The following is a 19927-nucleotide window of genomic DNA, read 5'->3' as shown; positions in this document are numbered from 1 at the left end:
TAAGCAGTAGTGATGTTCAAATAGAATTTTTTATTCAGAGAAAAAGTCCATAAATAAACGTTTTCGACCTAATTCGGTCTTCCTCAGAAAGGACTTATCTATAACCAAGGTACAAACAAGAAAAAAATAATTATCATATACAGAGAATTTGTCATATGATAGTAATGATACAAAATAGAAAGTAAGATTAATAAGTAAAATAAACTACCCTTATAGCCATGGAGAAGAATAGTGCTGTGAACGAGCGTGAAAATTTGTGTATATAGACAACAAACCGAAAAGGATAAGTACAGGGGCATAAGCCAATCTCAAAGATAACCTAATGTACCTATGGAGATGCAGGGTAAAATTATGATCTTCCTTTGTAAGATCCTCCTTTATGGATCCACCGATTCAGAACAGACCTGATATTGTAGAAAAAAGACCTTGTCTATACTTTTTAGCACAAGGACTTGTGTTCCTCATAAAAAATCCACAAATCATGTATAAGACATCATATCCTCACTACGGGTAATTTACCTGTTATAATGAAAAAGCGTTCTTTGAATAAGGGATTTTTTAAATATTTCTATCTGACGTCTTAATAGTTTCACGGGGAAATGACCTTACCACGTGTTTAGGCCGATCAGTTCATCTATTAAAAAGAGGAAAATTTATAATATGGAATTGTTGAAGGACTATTGTCTAAACAAAATATCACCTACCATTACGGTATGAAAACAGATGTAAAAATCAGCTGCCAATAGGACCATTCAATAGCATATATTCAGAATATCGTCCTATAAATAGGATATCTGTAAGAGGATAATTATAAGAAAAACACTATTATAAGAGTAGTCACTGATGTCTATCAGAATAAGACACTACAAGGTCTTTTCCTACCTTAATGAGGTTGGATTGGACAATACTGAACAAAAGAGGAAAGCCCTCACGATTATGTTACTGCATAAAAGAAAGGAAAATACGATTTAAGATCTAAGGGAATCTGGTTGACCAGCTGCATCTCCAAAGGTACTTACCAAAGTGGACATATGTGTGTGGGGAACCGCTCCGTGGACTTCACTGTGAGCAATGGCTGTGAGAGGGGTTTATAACTGCTAGCCAATCACCCAGGTACCGCCCTAATTGAAGGAGAAATTACATCATTGGAGTGACGCTCTCGTCATCCAATGATATGCTCCGGGATATCCCACGTGACGTCACTTCCTGTGAGCGTCACAGGAATAGAGGAAGTGACGTGTTTGGAATGATAGACACGTTACGTAACCTATGGATAAATCCAGCGAAATGTCACTTCCTGTGGGCGTCACAGGAACAAAGGAAGTGACGTGTTTAGAATGATAGACATGTTACGAAACCTATGGGGAAATCCCCGCTCCAAATGTCATGTGATAGCGGATGTACGTAATAGCAGGGAGCCGTAATACCTTCTCCAGTCATAATAGAGACATAGTTAAATGAAAAAGGTATAATTCCTATATCGGTGCGGCTAATAATTAGAAAAGTGTGAACATGGGATTGCTATTCCAGTGATATTCCAGTGATTCTAGTAGTTCCTGAGCAAGTGATAGTGCTTAAGTGGTCTATGTATTCAGTAATTCTGAAAAAAATGAAAATAGAGTAATCAGTGATATATTAATAAATAAAACTATATAATCGAAATCTATTCAGAATGTATCACTTATCCCACAAGTGACATAACTAATATATACGGTCAAAATGGTTAATCGAAACCACTAACACACAGTTATCCAGATAGCCTGAAGTATTCCATAAGAGGTATAGAAAGAAATTGATATAACATGTCACAGAGGCAAAGACAATGGTTTACAATAAAAGTTATGAATACCCAACGGTTGACGAGGAGTGTCACCATAAACTTCACAGAAAAATTTTTTTCTTATATATTAAGGAATTTCTTAGACAGGTCATCCCAAAATTGAATAAATACTGCAAAATCACTCCTAGTACATTCCTGACTCATACCTACGATTCAACCCATGGGGTTCCATCGTGTCTAGTGTAAACATCCACCTAGCTTCCAACTCTCGTAAACATTTAATTCTATCCCCCCCTCTACGAATTATGTCCACATGATCAATTACCTGGAAACGCAATTGTGATACTGAGTGGCCCATAGATATAAAATGTTGGGGAACTGGCAAAAGAACTCGTCCACAACGGATATCCGACTTATGTTTATTTATGCGGTCTCGGATATGTTGGACTGTCTCGCCAACATACCCGAGACCGCAAGGGCATTTTATGAGATAGATCACATAAGTACTATTACATGTGAACAACCCTCTAATCGGAAATACTTTTCCTGTTCTGGGATGTGTGAAGGTGGCGCTCCTTGTAACATTTGAGCATTGCGCACATCCCAGGCATGGAAATGTGCCTTGTTGTTGGGTATTTAAGAATGTTTGTCGAGTTTTACGTAGGCCAGAGCCAATATCAGCACGGACTAAGTGATTCTTTAAATTGTTGGACCGTTTATAGCAAAATAAGGGTGGGTTTTTAAATTCTTTAATCTGTGGATAGGCAGTCGATAATAAAGGCCAATGTTGTAGCACAATGCGTTTCAGCATAGGAGAGAAGGGGTGATAGGTATTAACAAACGGGATCTGCTCCCCAGCTTGGCGTTGATTGATAGATTTACGTTCAGAGTAGGCGGCTATCGTAGGTGGATATCCTCTTTCTAGGAATTTGTTACACATCTCCTGACGTCTTAAAATCCTCGTGTCCTCATCAGATACCAAACGGTTGACCCTTAGATGCTGGGACATGGGTAATGCGTTTTTGACGTGTTTCGGGTGATTGCTACTATATAATAATAGGCTGTTCCTATCTGTTGGTTTTGTGTAGATGTCGGTCTTAAGTATTCCATCAGGTTGTTTAATGACTAGACAGTCTAAGAAATTCATTTGTTGAATATCAAACTGAATAGTGAAGGTTAGCCCTTCCATACAGGTGTTGATATTAGAAAAAAATTCAGTCAAAGAGTCCTGACTTCCATCCCAAATAAGAAATACATCATCGATGTAACGACGCCACATCAGAGCATGTTTCATGATCAATGGATGTGAGTGAACAAACTTTTCCTCAAAATGCGTCATGAAAATATTAGCGTAGGGGGGTGCCATGTTAGACCCCATGGCAGTCCCCCTACGCTGATAGTAAAACTGGTCCTGGAAGAGAAAGTAGTTCTTCTCCAGAATGACCTGTAATAATTCCATACAAAATTCTTTATTCCCCACCGGTAAGGTGGTATAGTGATCAAGAAACCACCTGAAAGAATTTAAAAACCCACCCTTATTTTGCTATAAACGGTCCAACAATTTAAAGAATCACTTAGTCCGTGCTGATATTGGCTCTGGCCTACGTAAAACTCGACAAACATTCTTAAATACCCAACAACAAGGCACATTTCCATGCCTGGGATGTGCGCAATGCTCAAATGTTACAAGGAGCGCCACCTTCACTCATCCCAGAACAGGAAAAGTATTTCCGATTAGAGGGTTGTTCACATGTAATAGTACTTATGTGATCTATCTCATAAAATGCCCTTGCGGTCTCGGGTATGTTGGCGAGACAGTCCAACATATCCGAGACCGCATAAATAAACATAAGTCGGATATCCGTTGTGGACGAGTTCTTTTGCCAGTTCCCCAACATTTTATATCTATGGGCCACTCAGTATCACAATTGCGTTTCCAGGTAATTGATCATGTGGACATAATTCGTAGAGGGGGGGATAGAATTAAACGTTTACGAGAGTTGGAAGCTAGGTGGATCTTTACACTAGACACGATGGAACCCCATGGGTTGAATCGTAGGTATGAGTCAGGAATGTACTAGGAGTGATTTTGCAGTATTTATTCAATTTTGGGATGACCTGTCTAAGAAATTCCTTAATATATAAGAAAAAATTTTTTCTGTGAAGTTTATGGTGACACTCCTCGTCAACCGTTGGGTATTCATAACTTTTATTGTAAACCATTGTCTTTGCCTCTGTGACATGTTATATCAATTTCTTTCTATACCTCTTATGGAATACTTCAGGCTATCTGGATAACTGTGTGTTAGTGGTTTCGATTAACCATTTTGACCGTATATATTAGTTATGTCACTTGTGGGATAAGTGATACATTCTGAATAGATTTCGATTATATAGTTTTATTTATTAATATATCACTGATTACTCTATTTTCATTTTTTTCAGAATTACTGAATACATAGACCACTTAAGCACTATCACTTGCTCAGGAACTACTAGAATCACTGGAATATCACTGGAATAGCAATCCCATGTTCACACTTTTCTAATTATTAGCCGCACCGATATAGGAATTATACCTTTTTCATTTAACTATGTCTCTATTATGACTGGAGAAGGTATTACGGCTCCCTGCTATTACGTACATCCGCTATCACATGACATTTGGAGCGGGGATTTCCCCATAGGTTTCGTAACATGTCTATCATTCCAAACACGTCACTTCCTTTGTTCCTGTGACGCCCACAGGAAGTGACATTTCGCTGGATTTATCCATAGGTTACATAACGTGTCTATCATTCCAAACACGTCACTTCCTCTATTCCTGTGACGCTCACAGGAAGTGACGTCACGTGGGATATCCCGGAGCATATCATTGGATGACGAGAGCGTCACTCCAATGATGTAATTTCTCCTTCAATTAGGGCGGTACCCGGGTGATTGGCTAGCAGTTATAAACCCCTCTCACAGCCATATGTTCACAGTGAAGTCCACGGAGCGGTTCCCCACACACATATGTCCACTTTGGTAAGTACCTTTGGAGATGCAGCTGGTCAACCAGATTCCCTTAGATCTTAAATCGTATTTTCCTTTCTTTTATGCAGTAACATAATCGTGAGGGCTTTCCTCTTTTGTTCAGTATTGTCCAATCCAACCTCATTAAGGTAGGAAAAGACCTTGTAGTGTCTTATTCTGATAGACATCAGTGACTACTCTTATAATAGTGTTTTTCTTATAATTATCCTCTTACAGATATCCAATTTATAGGACGATATTCTGAATATATGCTATTGAATGGTCCTATTGGCAGCTGATTTTTACATCTGTTTTCATACCGTAATGGTAGGTGATATTTTGTTTAGACAATAGTCCTTCAACAATTCCATATTATAAATTTTCCTCTTTTTAATAGATGAACTGATCGGCCTAAACACGTGGTAAGGTCATTTCCCCGTGAAACTATTAAGACGTCAGATAGAAATATTAAAAAAATCCCTTATTCAAAGAACGCTTTTTCATTATAACAGGTAAATTACCCGTAGTGAGGATATGATGTCTTATACATGATTTGTGGATTTTTTATGAGGAACACAAGTCCTTGTGCTAAAAAGTATAGACAAGGTCTTTTTTCTACAATATCAGGTCTGTTCTGAATCAGTGGATCCATAAAGGAGGATCTTACAAAGGAAGATCATAATTTTACCCTGCATCTCCATAGGTACATTAGGTTATCTTTGAGATTGGCTTATGCCCCTGTACTTATCCTTTTCGGTTTGTTGTCTATATACACAAATTTTCACGCTCGTTCACAGCACTATTCTTCTCCATGGCTATAAGGGTAGTTTATTTTACTTATTAATCTTACTTTCTATTTTGTATCATTACTATCATATGACAAATTCTCTGTATATGATAATTATTTTTTTCTTGTTTGTACCTTGGTTATAGATAAGTCCTTTCTGAGGAAGACCGAATTAGGTCGAAAACGTTTATTTATGGACTTTTTCTCTGAATAAACAATTCTATTTGAACATCACTACTGCTTAAGTCTCTTATTGGGGTTACTAAGAGTGCCGGAGTTCTTTCCTACGAGCCCTTAAAAGGACTGATAGAAAGTGCTCTCCCTAAGCTGTCCAGCGCTGTGTATGGAGCGCATATGTGAAGCCCCACAAGTGCAGTGTCGGTGCATTACCTTCAGGGACTCCACGTAGCTGGATCTTGTCACAGGTAGGAGATCTTCTTTTAGGATTGTCGTGACGCCACTCTCAGAATTGCGGTCATTGGGGACCGCCACTGCAGGTTAAGGGATGCCTGGGGCTGATGGTGGGTGCAGCCAGTTGTAATAGCCTCCTGAGAGTGAGGCAAGCCCCAGGGCCCTGTGTAGGTGTGTGGAACCACAAGGCGCAGAATAACTCAACACAAGCAGAATGTCCTTCAGGGGTTTTACTCACTTTAGATGGCAGGGTGAGTAACCCGGGCGTAGCTGGGATGATCCAGGCTGGAACCAGGTGTCCTTCAGGCTGACTTATGAGGGTGGCTACCGACTCGCCTTCCTTAGCCCTTCTGTGGTTTGTGGTAACCCCGACTTTTAGTCCCTATGGGGGTCACCCAGGGAAGTAGCTGCTCCCCTCGTTTGTTTGCCGTTTGCTTGTCGCCTGGACCAGATCACTCCAGCTGCTTGCCTCCTGTGAACTATGGGCCCTAACTGTGGCTACGTGGCTGCGGCCTTTGGGGTGTTGTGGCGTGGGCTTTGAGGGCCCCACACCGGCAGGTTTAGCAAGGAAAGGTGGATCTATCCCCGCACCGGGATTTGCCGCCCGTTTGGGCCTGGTACTCCCTGACAGTCTCCGTACTTTCCACTACACTGCTCTCTCTCCAGCTGTGTGTGGTGTTCGGGCAGCACTACCAGGTGACCGTTCTCCCCCGTCGGTAGTCACTGCGCGGACGCTGTTAGACTGCAACAGCTCCAGGGTCTGCTCCTCTCGTCTGCTTTCCCTGAGCCGCACACTAAACTGACTCACTACTCCTCCTCTCCTGTTCTTGCCTACGCCACCTAGCAACCAGGCTCTCTACCACACCCCTTGAATGGAGATGGAGGCTTCGCCCCCTCCACTCCTCAAGTGGAGGTGAAGGCTTTGCCCCCTCCTGGGATCCCCAGGGGTCCTCTCAAAGGTACATGTGTGAGACCTGATCACTATGCGCCTGTGTAGTCACACCTCGGTCAGCCTTCTGGATTACCTGTATTGTACTGTCCCCAGCATGGGTGCAGTACTCAGTGGTGCCTGACCAGGTCAGGGGCGCCACATTCCCCCTTAGTTATCACCAGCACGTCCTCGGGCTGCAAGACAACATTTTAAAATGCATAAAACAGTAAAACATGGTAAAACGTTTTAAAACCACCAGGTACCATACATCACCACCCTCCACCCACAAGTCCGTTAACCCACCCTAAACCCCTTTCAGGAGGCAGGTCACCGGTTTCTTTTGGTAACCAGGTCTGGGCCATCCACGTCCCCAGACCTTTCCTCCAATCTTCCTCTCCCGTTGGCCGCGCCTACAGCCACTTCTGGCAGGATGTAGAGGCGGCTTTCATGGTCTGGTGGTTTCAGGGTATACCTGGCCTGATGGAGCCGCGCCTTCAGCCTCTTCTGGCAGGATGTAGAGGCGGCCTCCACAGTTGGTGCTGACCAGGTACCCTCTTTGTGGTGGAGAGCCAGGCCCCATAAACAGGCGTGCTCCCTGGTTGCAGGCGAGCCAAGGCCCCATAAACGGACGTGCTCCCTGGTTGCAGGTGAGCCAAGCCCCTAAACAGGCTGGCTCTGGTGGTGGTACCTCTGGGGTAACTATTTACACTGCGAGAGTTTGTGGCTATAGCCAGTTCATAGCCTTAAGGTTCATGGGTTTCTCACATTAGTTCATGTGGGCGCATTTCTTAAACATTAACGTTGCAAACTTTTCAAAACTTGTCAAACTGGTAACTTCTGTACTTCTTTCTTTACTTTACGCAGATTCCTCCTCACCAGGGCTTGGGCCTGTAGGGCTGCGGCACCTGTTGCTTTCTCCATCTCTGTCTTTTCCTTCTTCTTCTGTATCTGTTTCTTTTTCTGTTGAGACAGCAGGTTCACTGTAGGGATTTCTGGAACATGGTGTAACATCCAATGCATACCATCCTCTTTCTCCTTGGTGCATGGTGAATTCCACTGAATCTCCTGTTCTTAGGTTCCTTCCTGGATGTCCTCTGGGCAAATGGGCTCTAACGTCTCTTCTGTTAACAAAGATGCCTTCCTTCATACCAGGAGCTACTATGAAACCATATCCACTCTTCAAGCTGAAATCTTCCACAACTCCTCGACAAAGTGGGCCTCTAACCTGGGATTTGGCCCTTCTCAGGAACCGTTTCTCTTCCAAGTCTCTGGCCATGACTTCGTCTTTCTGCTCTGGAGACTGCGGTGCAGGTGGATCCCTTGTCCTGCTATGGCGCCGTGTCCTACGGGCTGGGTTCTGCTGGGTTGCGGCTTCACTGTTTGCAGGCTCCCAGGTGAGGTACCTGGACAGATCTTCCTCAGCAGAGGGTGTCGGGCTTTCTTCATCCCAGCGGGAATACGGCAGCATCTCTGGCTCGGGGCATGGATCCACTGCTGATGGCTCCGGGGTCAGCTCCTCAGCTTCCTGGCCTCCTCTCCCCCTTAGTTCTTCGGAGCACTCCTGTTGTGGCAGCGCCGGGGATGGGTGGTCATCAGCAGGCCCAGACGGGGGACTCTTTGGCGTGGTTGCTGCAGAAGTCGCCTTGGGGGTGTGCGGAGGGAGCAGATACCGATCCACCATCTCCTGTGGGAACTGGGCCTCTAGGTCAGCCTTCAGCTTCCAGTATTCGGGGTCCTCTCCTATCAGGGACTTCCTAGCAGGGACTTCCTGAGACTGGGGAGCGGTGTCTGCTCTGGCCTTGCAGGCCGGGGTAAACAGAGGTACATTCTTGTCTTGGCGGGCCGCGCCCTGCATGGCGGCGGCCTGGTCTTGGCGGGCCGCGCCCTGCATGGCGGCGGCCTGGTCTTGGCGGGCCGCGCCCTGCATGGCGGCGGCCTGGTCTTGGCGGGCCGCGCCGGACATGGCGGCGGCCTGGATCAGCGTTGCAGTTGCAATCAGGGTCGCAGCTGGAGTCTTAGCGGGCGTCGCTACTGTGGCCGGTTCTTGGCGGGCCGGGCAGGGCATCGCTGCGGCGGCCTGGATTGGCGTCGCAGCTGCGATGGGATCTGTGCAGGCTGGGCTGGGCGTCGCTGCAGCGATCGGAGCTTGGCGGGCCGCACCTGGCGTGGCTGCGGCCTGGTTCAGCACCTCGCCTGCGGCGTGGATGAGCGTCGCTGCTGCGGTGGGGTCTTGGCGGGCCGGGCCTAGCAAGGCGGCGGCCTGGGTCAGCGTCACACCCGCGGCATGGATGAGGGTCGCGGTGGCAGCCGGATCTTTGCGGGCCGGGCAAGGCATCGCTGCGGCGGCCTGGGCTTGGCGGGCCGCACCTGGCGTGGCTGCGGCCTGGTTCAGCGTCGCCGCGCCGGGCGCCTCTTCAGGGACCGCGGGCGTGGCAGCAGGGGTCGAGGCACTCGCGCTGGCAGGGGCAACACTGGACTCACCCATCGGTGGTATCATCGGGGTCTGAGTCGTCGCCGTCCGGTCTGGCACTCGTCGTGCGGTTCCCCTCTCATAGGCCTGAACCGCTGCAGCCATCTCCAGAAGCTCCGTGCGTTCCTCTCTGATCTGCTCTACGACCCGGGTCTCCAGTCGGTCGCAGAACTGGGCAAGCTCCCGATACCACCAGGCAGCGGAGCCTGGTTCTGGGTCTCTGCGTTCAGACGCCATTTCCTCTGCGCCTTCTTCTGCACGATTTCCCAGCAGTGGACTCGTCGCTGCCTCCAGTTGCAGGCTCTTCAGTTTCTGCTCCGCCTCTTCCAGCAGCAGGCTTCTGGCTCCCTTTCTGTCCCGACGTCTCTGAACGCCTCCGCTCTCTTCACTTGCGAGGTCAGGACTCTTCAGGGGATCTCTGGGTAGCCACACCTCTTCGTGGGCGGTAACTTCTCCCAGCGCGGGCTGCTGTTGTTTTTCAGCGCGCTTTTCATGGTGGCAATATGGCGGCGCTTCCAATTTTCCAAGCGGACCGCCCAGGCACATGGTCACCTGTCTGAACAGGTCTAGTCCTTATCCTGTTCGTGACGCCAGATGTGAAGCCCCACAAGTGCAGTGTCGGTGCATTACCTTCAGGGACTCCACGTAGCTGGATCTTGTCACAGGTAGGAGATCTTCTTTTAGGATTGTCGTGACGCCACTCTCAGAATTGCGGTCATTGGGGACCGCCACTGCAGGTTAAGGGATGCCTGGGGCTGATGGTGGGTGCAGCCAGTTGTAATAGCCTCCTGAGAGTGAGGCAAGCCCCAGGGCCCTGTGTAGGTGTGTGGAACCACAAGGCGCAGAATAACTCAACACAAGCAGAATGTCCTTCAGGGGTTTTACTCACTTTAGATGGCAGGGTGAGTAACCCGGGCGTAGCTGGGATGAACCAGGCTGGAACCAGGTGTCCTTCAGGCTGACTGATGAGGGTGGCTACCGACTCGCCTTCCTTAGCCCTTCTGTGGTTTGTGGTAACCCCGACTTTTAGTCCCTATGGGGGTCACCCAGGGAAGTAGCTGCTCCCCTCGTTTGTTTGCCGTTTGCTTGTCGCCTGGACCAGATCACTCCAGCTGCTTGCCTCCTGTGAACTATGGGCCCTAACTGTGGCTACGTGGCTGCGGCCTTTGGGGTGTTGTGGCGTGGGCTTTGAGGGCCCCACACCGGCAGGTTTAGCAAGGAAAGGTGGATCTATCCCCGCACCGGGATCTGCCGCCCGTTTGGGCCTGGTACTCCCTGACAGTCTCCGTACTTTCCACTACACTGCTCTCTCTCCAGCTGTGTGTGGTGTTCGGGCAGCACTACCAGGTGACCGTTCTCCCCCGTCGGTAGTCACTGCGCGGACGCTGTTAGACTGCAACAGCTCCAGGGTCTGCTCCTCTCGTCTGCTTTCCCTGAGCCGCACACTAAACTGACTCACTACTCCTCCTCTCCTGTTCTTGCCTACGCCACCTAGCAACCAGGCTCTCTACCACACCCCTTGAGTGGAGATGGAGGCTTCGCCCCCTCCACTCCTCAAGTGGAGGTGAAGGCTTTGCCCCCTCCTGGGATCCCCAGGGGTCCTCTCAAAGGTACATGTGTGAGACCTGATCACTATGCGCCTGTGTAGTCACACCTCGGTCAGCCTTCTGGATTACCTGTATTGTAGTGTCCCCAGCATGGGTGCAGTACTCAGTGGTGCCTGACCAGGTCAGGGGCGCCACACATACAGCTGTATCGGCGATAGGACTCAGGACGGAGCTGCGCCAGTGATGTCTGACACCAAGGACGCAGAAGGCAGATAATGGCGTCCTGGAGGAAAATGTCCGGTTTTATAATGCAGGGACATGTGACATGGACATCCTATCACACATGTCGTTGCTTCTCTGGCTAAAAGTCCACTTAGCTGTGTGTGTGTCTGGGATTGGCTGACATGCTGGCCCGCCCCACTACACGCGCGCGCTTAGGGAAGGAAGACAAGGGAAAAAAAAAAAATGGCCATTATCCAAACAGCAGTGATCTGAATGCGCTGTTCCCGCACACTATACACTGAAATTTCATAATAGTGTGAGTCACAGAGTGACTTACACTATTACAGCGGAAAGCCAGCTAGGAATTAGCTGTTTTTTTGCTGCTAGAACCGTTCTCGAACGTATCTAGAACTATCGAGCTTTTGCAAAAAGCTCGAGTTCTAGTTCGATCTAGAACAGGCCCCAAAATCACTCGAGCCGCGAACTGGAGAACCACGAACCACGAACCGCGCTCAACTCTAACCAAAAGACATGATCAAAATTTCAAAATGCCTTTCAGGTGTGTTGAATAAATCCGGAATCAGAGAAAGAGGGTATGGGCCTCGGACGTAATCAGGTTCAATTCCCGAAAATAAAATTAGGGTGGAGACCCCCGTCTTTTTTCTTAATGAAGAAGAACCCTGCCACCACGGGTGAATAGGAGGGTCTGATATGTCCCATCTCCAGACTATCAGCAATGTATTCTTTCACGGCTTGTCTTTCTGCACCATAAAGATTATACAGTCTGGATTTGAGTACTTTTGCTTCAGGAATTAATAACCCCTTCACGACCAGCCGATTTTTCGCTTTCCGGTTTTTTTTTTCGCCATTCTTTTTCTGAGACGTAACTTTTTTATTTTTCAGTCAATATGGTCATGTGAGGGCTCATTTTTTGCAGAATGAGCTGTACTTTTAAATGAAACTATCAGTTTTACTATATAGTGTACTGGAAATTGGCAAAAAATTCCAAATGCAGAAAAATTGCAAAAAAAGTTCGATAGCACTATGGTTTTTGAGATATTTTATTCACTGTGTTCACTATATGGTAAAACTGATGTGTGGGTGTGATGCCTCAGGTCAGTGCGAGTTCGTAGACACCAAACATGTATAGGTTTACTTTTATATAAGGGGTTAAAAAAAATCGGAAGTTTGTCCAAAAAAAGTGGCGCACGTTTTACGCCATATTCCGTGACCCGTAGCGTTCTCATTTTTCGGGATCTATGGCTCAGTGACAGCTTATTTTTTGCGTCTCGAGCTGACGTTTTTAACGGTACCATTTTTGCGCAAATGCTACATTTTGATCGCCTCATTGCATTTTGCACAAAAGTTGTGGCGGCAAAAAACGTCGTTTTGGCATTTGGAATTTTTTTGCCGCTACGCCGTATACTGACCAGATTAATTGATTTTATATTTTGATAGATCTGGCGTTTCTGAACGTGGCGGTACCAAAAGTGTGAATATTTTTTATTTTTTTAACCATTTAATTTTCAATGGGGCGAATGGGGGGTGATTTGAACTTTTAGGGTTTTTTTGTTTTTTTTAAATTTTTTAAAACTTTTTTTTTCATTTTACTAGTCCCCCTAGGGGGCTATTGCGATCAGCAATCCGATCGCTCTGCAGTATCTGCTGATCACAGCTACACAGCTGTAAACAGCAGATACGCTCTCTTTCTCTTTTGCTGTGCCGCTGGCACAGCGAAAGTGAAAGCAAGTCATGTGTAGTACAGGAGTCATCACATGACCCTGTGCTACCATGACAACTATCGGAAGTCACGTGATCGCGTCACGTGACTTCCGGTATCGAGCGGTAAGTAAAAGTTTACCGCGATCGCGCTTATAATGGCGCTGTCACGTATTGACAGCGCCATTTAAGGGGTTAATCGGCACGAGCAGATAATGATTCTGTTCGTGCCTAGCAGGCACACATCTCAGCTATGAAAATCAGCTGAGATGTGCGCCGATCGCGGCATGCTGCCGCCGGAGGACCGCGGGCAGTAACATTATGACATTTAGGACGTAATTTTACTGCCCGCGGTCGTTAAGGGGTTAATGGGACAGTTGTATACATGATGGAGAGGCAAATCCTGACACCCCTTCTCTGAAAAGAAATCCTCAAAACCCAACAAAAATGCCACTAATGTCTCCATAGTGAACAGAGACATCAGACAATTTTCAAGACAGTAATTTCCCCACTCCACAATTTCCCTGGATTGCCAATCCACCACAGAATTATGTTTAACCAACCAGGGTAGACCCAGTATGATAAGAATGGAAAGAACCTCCAAGACATATTAGGAAATTACTTCACAATGCAGAAGTCCTACCCTCAGTCTTATATTATTCATGTACCATCTGTGTCAGGCATCTCTAAGCAAGCTTTGCTGAGTCAATGGCAAAGATGGAGAGAGGGTTAGCCAACATACTGCAGATAAGTCCATGAGTCTTAACAAACAGACCACTACCATGCTGAATCCTGCTCCACTGTCCACAAACACAGAAATTTTCTTAGTCCTGCTCTCTAGCACCATCTTTGCTGTTAGGACAAACCAAGAATTACATGTAGAACACAAACACTCCGATTGTCCACCCTCACATCACCAAGGGTCAGCCGAGACCCAGATGTTTTTTTTTTTTGCTTAGGAATTGAGGGGCAGCTACCAATAAAATTACCTTCTTTATCACAATAAACAAACCCTTTTTTGATGGTGGATTTCAGTGGAAACATGTGAAACAGTGGCTCCCTCTAACTGTATGGGCTCCTACATACCCAAATGCTGCCCAAACATAGGGTCTCTGGGAAAAATGGCCTAACCATTCTGTTTCAGAGGCTTCTATCCACATGTATAGCCAAGGACATGGTGGCCTCCAAGGTTTCACGTGTTTCATAAATCACCAAGACATCTTTCAAACTCTCAGAATGTCCCTGGCAAAACTGGCTTATAAGGGCCGAGTCATTCCACTTGGTGTCAGTTACCCATTTACGAAATTCAGAGCAATAAGTCTCCGATGACTGACTCCCAAGAGACTTGGTCAGGATCATCATATAAGCAAGGATGATTGACCTTAGGGAGATCAACATCCAGCACCACGGAGACACCATCACGTGTTTCTCAACGCAGTGATTCTAGAACAAGGCCCCCTTGTGAAAAAACGCCAAACTGGCTTGCTGCGGAAACACCATCACATGTCTCAACACTGGCAGGAAACTAGCCAGGTCATTCACCGGGAAGGAACAACCACGGGAAGGGCAGTCTCCAGTCAAGGAAACCGCCTATGCCAAAACATGGTATCCATCCACAGACAGCTGTTTCGGGGTATTTGCCCCTCATTAGTGTGGAGTAGGAAACTGGCTAGTGGGAGCAATGCCTAGTAAAAGACTATATAAGCAAGGATGATTGACCTTAGGGAGATCAACATCCAGCACCACGGAGACACCATCACGTGTTTCTCAACGCAGTGATTCTAGAACAAGGCCCCCTGGGAAAATATGTAAAACAGGACTGCCGCGGAAACACCATCACATGTCTCAACGCTGGCAGGAAACTAGCCAGGTCTTTCACCGGGAAGGAACAACCACGGGAAGGGCAGTCTCCAGTCAAGGAAACCGCCTATGCCAAAGCATGGTATCCATCCACAGACAGCTGTTTCAGGGTATTTGCCCCTCATCAGTGTGGAGTAGGAAAGGATCATCATATATGAGACCCAAGCCTCAAAAAATCCATCTACTTACCGGAGGCAGCCAGAGTCATTTGGCAAAGAGAAAGTCCAGGATTGTGGATCCCCCTGTGACAGCGAGATCACAATCTCCACTCGTTGCTTCTCATCTCCAGTTCAAAAAATAATCATGTCTGAGCTTGACTGACAACTGAATGATCACAGCAAAAGAGCCGCCCCATGACTGAACCCTAAGGTATTAACTGCTCTCACCTAAGTATATAAAGTCTTTTATTAAGATAAATACATTTAATTAAAAAAAACAAAACAAAAACATATTAGTGATGTACATTGTATCATGTAAAACACATTGGGGCCAGTTTTATCAAAAAACAACATGACAGGTTTCCTTTTTTTTCCCCAATTTTGGATAATACTGTGTATATAATGCTTTACCACAGGACAATTATAGGTGCATATCTATCTTCTTTGGACTGCTGGTACGAGACTTTATGTCTAAATAAGGTATGGAACCATTGCATTCCATTGTGATTAATTCATGACTAGAGATAAGCGAGTACCGTAATATTCGCATTCGCTATAATCGTAACGAGTTCTTTTTAATATTCGTTTATTCATTCTAAATAGTGAGTACAATGCAAGTCGATGGGAAATGCAAGTAATTTTCTGCTGGACCCAACAAAGTGGTCTGGGGGCCTGAGGAAAAGGCTGAAATGGATGGGAAAGTGATGAAACTGAATGGGGAGAGCCTGTAGAATATGTCTGCATGCATTTCTGACTCACATATGGTTTCTTGGAATAAGGATGTCACAGTATTATTCCACTTTTACAGATGGACAACAACACCTACCAAACCTAACCTAAATTGCATTTTACAGGCCAAAAAGGTTAAGAAACATTTTTTTCCTGCATAATCACTTGTATATAAGGCTAAATAAACCGGAGAAAAAGCATTTGTTCACACATAGTGTTTTGGCTTTTTTTTACTTTTACAATTAGGAGGGCCCTGACTTACATTTTGTAGGGCCCTCTGTGATACATAATTTCTAGTTAGCTATTCCCTAGCACTTTACAAGACCAGCTAGAACGTGTCCATTGGTATGTTGATCTTTGACCTGAGAGGTCTGAAGTGGTCCTGTAACATACATTTTGGAGTTACTGCTGTTACTTATACTTTTGAGTGGTCCCTCCCTCATTGAGACTCAGATAGTGGAATACATGTTCCATAACAGTTTACAATGCGCCCATTGTAGCGGTGGGCTTTACCCTCCTCCTCCATGTCATTATGAGGCTCTAAATTCAAGTTTTCAGAGGGCCTGAAGGTGTCAGGAAACCTGACTTTGGTGAGGCCCCTGAGGTGGTCCAGTAACATACGTTTGGAAGGGCCCTCCTGTATAAATTTTGGAATGCTCTCTTCTGTACATTTGAGAGTGCCCTCACTTATTCATATCGTAGGGCCCTCCCTCGCTCATTAACTCTTTTAATTGCAGAGACTAAAGAGAAGAAGGGCAAGTGACATGGAATACAAGAAGGGAGCAGTGACTGCAGCCTGTGAGTCTCATGTTGGGCTGAACTCTGCCAACCAAAAGAATAAAGCTGCACTAGTCAACTGGATGATGAGCTCAAATATATCACTTGAGCAAGTGAATGGACAAAGGATATATATTGCCCCCCATTTATTGGCAATATTTCCCAGATTATATAGCAACAGAAGACTTGTTGATTGATACTGTAGTACTTTGTCCAGTGCAGAATATGCATCAGATTTCTAAAGATTACTTCTGGGGACGGTGTCATAGATGTAGGAAGACACCATGACAAGGGCCTCCCATGACAAACATTATCTACGTAGAACTAATGTAGTAGTTGTGGCTTTCAATTCAAGCTTTCAGAGGGCCATCAGTTGTTCATCAACAGTCATGGTAAAGTGCTATCTTATATGTATCCCCTATATCAGTTACAATGTGGGACAACCCATGAAAAGGGTTTCCAATGACGAATATTAGTTTGGTAGGACTACTGTCCTGGTTTGTCCAGTGCACAATGTATATTGTTTACAAAAAGTAGCCCTATGGCCATGTCATGGTTGACGCAGGGAGTCACCATCACAAGGACCTCCAATGACAAATGGTAGCTAGGCTAGAGTAGTAGGACTAACCTGGTTTGTTCACTGCACAATGTGCATAGTCTTTTTAAAAATTAGTCCTATGGGCTGAGTTATGGTTGACGCAGGGTATCGCTGTCATAAGAGCCTCCATTCCAGAAATGTAATGCAGTTTTCCTATGAATTCATTGAAGTCAGAGGCAGATAACCAGATTAGGCTATGTGCACAGTATTTTGTTGCAGAAATTTCTGCACCAAATCTGCATCTCCTAGCAGAAAACACACCAAAATCACATTTTTGTGTATCTTTTTACCAGGACATGCAGTGAACTCGCATTAAAGGAACTCATTGAACTTAGTGGGGAATTAACAATCTCTACACTAAATCTGCTCTTCCTAGCAGAAAAAGGCACCAAAAACGTGTTAGATCACATTGAGTTTTTGGTGCGTTTTTTGTCAGGAAAGTCATTGAACTTAATGAACTCACCTCAACTGAGTTCATGCAGTTCACCTCAGGTGAGGTCACTGAGTTCACCTGAGGTCACAGCTTGGGGTAATCTCCTTGAGCTTATTTTCAGATTAGGAAATGTGCGCATGTTGAATATTTAGTTGCAGATATTTCTGCCCCAAATCTGCATTTCCTTACAGAAAAAAAGTAACAAAACGGCATGATTTTTTATGCATTTCAGTGTGGCTTTCTGCTACAAGATGCAGATATATTGCAGAAATGTCTAGAACAAAATACTGAACGTGCGGAAATCTAATCCGGTAATCTGGTATTGACATTGATGAACCCCAACTGTGACATTAGGTGATCAAAGTGGCGTCACTGCACACAGTTGCGACTCCATCAGTGTGCTTCTGACGCCGCAGTGAGTGGTCACATTTTCTAATGTGACCGCTCACTGCAACCTCTGATGTAACACAGCCAGGATTGTCGTGGGACCTCGTGTGAATTACATCAGACCTGCAGGGGTGTTTTGGGGGTTAATAACTTGGAGACATATGGTGTATTTTTAAATAAGTAAATTTTCTCTGTGTTTTGTGTTTATTTATTTTGACATACAGGGTTAGTAATGGGGGGTCTCATAGACCCCTACCCATTACTAACCTCGGAGTGATGGCAGCTGTTATATTTTGACAAATATCAATTTTCATTAACCCCTTATCTTACCTCAATTGCCACGGCACCAGGGCTATCGGGTGGAGTCAGGTAAGCAGCTTAATTCCTTCTCTAAATCTTTCACACTAAGTTAACACCTTGTAATCCACTACTGTTACAGGGCGACCTTGTCCAGCTCACAACATTCTCACGACTACCAGTAACTCTGCTCTACGGTTTTTCCCACTTATGCTCCTGTTTGAGCCTCTCTTAGCCTGCCACTAAGCTCACTTTCAGAATAATGTGACACATTCTGGATTCCTGTTGTGGTAGAATCTGCTTTCTGTTTGGCTGATGCTCACGGTGCTATAACTCTGGTGTGCTAGTCCTCTACAGCTCTTATATAGGTAAAGCTCCTCCCTGAGCTTACAACTATTTGCTAACCCTTTCCGTACCAAAACTCCTTCACTCACAGGAGAACAGCATCTCTGCTGATCAGAGCAGTATTGAAGCATTGCTCTGATCAGCAGAAGTGATCAGACACTGCAAGCATAAAGTTCCCTAAGGGGACTAGTAAGATTAATAAAAAATGCAAAAAAAGTTTTAAAAAATATAAAAAAAATAAAAAAACTGCTAAAAGTTCAAATCACTCCCCTTTTTCCACATTGACAAATTATTATTATTATTATTTATTAGAGATCCTTTTATTCCATGGCGCTTTACATGTGAAAAGGGGTATACATAATAGGGACAAATACAATTATCATAAACAATACAAAGCACAGACAAGTACAGGAGGAAAGAGAACCCTGTCAGCAAGGGCTCACAGTCTACAAAATAGTACAATGAAAAATACACATATTTGGTATCACCGTGTTCAGAAATGCCCGATCGTTCAAAATATAAAATTAATTAATCTGATCGGTAAAGGGCACAGAAAAAAAAATCCAAAATTAGGTTTTTTTTTAGTCGCTGCAACATTGCATTAAATTGCAATTAGAAGTGATCAAAACATCACATATATTCAAAATGGTATAATTAAAAATCCCAGCTCAAGATGCAAAAATTAAGTCATTACACAGCCCCAAATCCTGAAAAATGAGAACAGATCTCAGAAAATGATGACAGAAGCGCAATTCATTTTCTTTACAAACTTTCTATTTTTTTTTCACCACTTAGACAAAAGTAAAACTAGACATGTTTGGTACCTGCAAACTCGTACTGAGCTGGGGAATCATATTGCCAAGTTAGTTTTATCGTATAGTGAACATTGTAAAGAAAAAAAACAAAAACAAATAACAATTGTGCAATTGCACTTTTTTTTTGCAATTTCTCCGCATTTGGAATTTTTCCCCCCGTTTCCAGTACACTATATGGTAAAATGAATGGTGTCATTCAAAAGTACAACTCGTCCTGCAAAAAAACAAGCCCTCATATGGCAATATTGATGGCCGAATAAAACGGCACTTTTTTATTGCGTCAATATAGCCATATGAGGGCTTGTTTTTTGCGGGATGAGTTGTATGTTTGAATGGCACCAAATTGTCTCTCCAGGACTGGAGACAAACTCCAGCGCAGCGCCACCTACTGGAAGTAGCGATCCTAAAAATTAAATGTGGATTTTTAACAACCCTTTACATATAACTTGGGATATATATGCCAGATCAGAATCCCAATTTGCAGACACAGTGTTTCGGGGTGCTTGCCCCTCGTCAGTGCAAAGTATGGGGTGTCTGATCTGGCTCATGAGAAAGCTATGTGGGGATCATGGGGGAACACTATTCTCCTTATGGAGACTTTGCAAGCCAGTGTTGCTGCTTTCAAGTAAGGGGACCATTCATTTTA

The 19927-nt window shown here is 45.0% G+C and overlaps 1 gene segment (V, D, J or C); it reads right to left on the bottom strand.

Annotated features, from left to right (window-relative positions):
• Positions 1–19927, bottom strand: part of LOC142304341 (Ig kappa chain V region Mem5-like) — a 163333-nt gene that overhangs the window by 43132 nt on the left and 100274 nt on the right.

This window comes from Anomaloglossus baeobatrachus, chromosome 1 (assembly GCF_048569485.1).
Source record: "Anomaloglossus baeobatrachus isolate aAnoBae1 chromosome 1, aAnoBae1.hap1, whole genome shotgun sequence".
In the NCBI taxonomy this organism is placed as follows: Eukaryota; Metazoa; Chordata; class Amphibia; order Anura; family Aromobatidae; genus Anomaloglossus; species Anomaloglossus baeobatrachus.
This window is presented reverse-complemented; position numbering and strand designations above follow the sequence as displayed.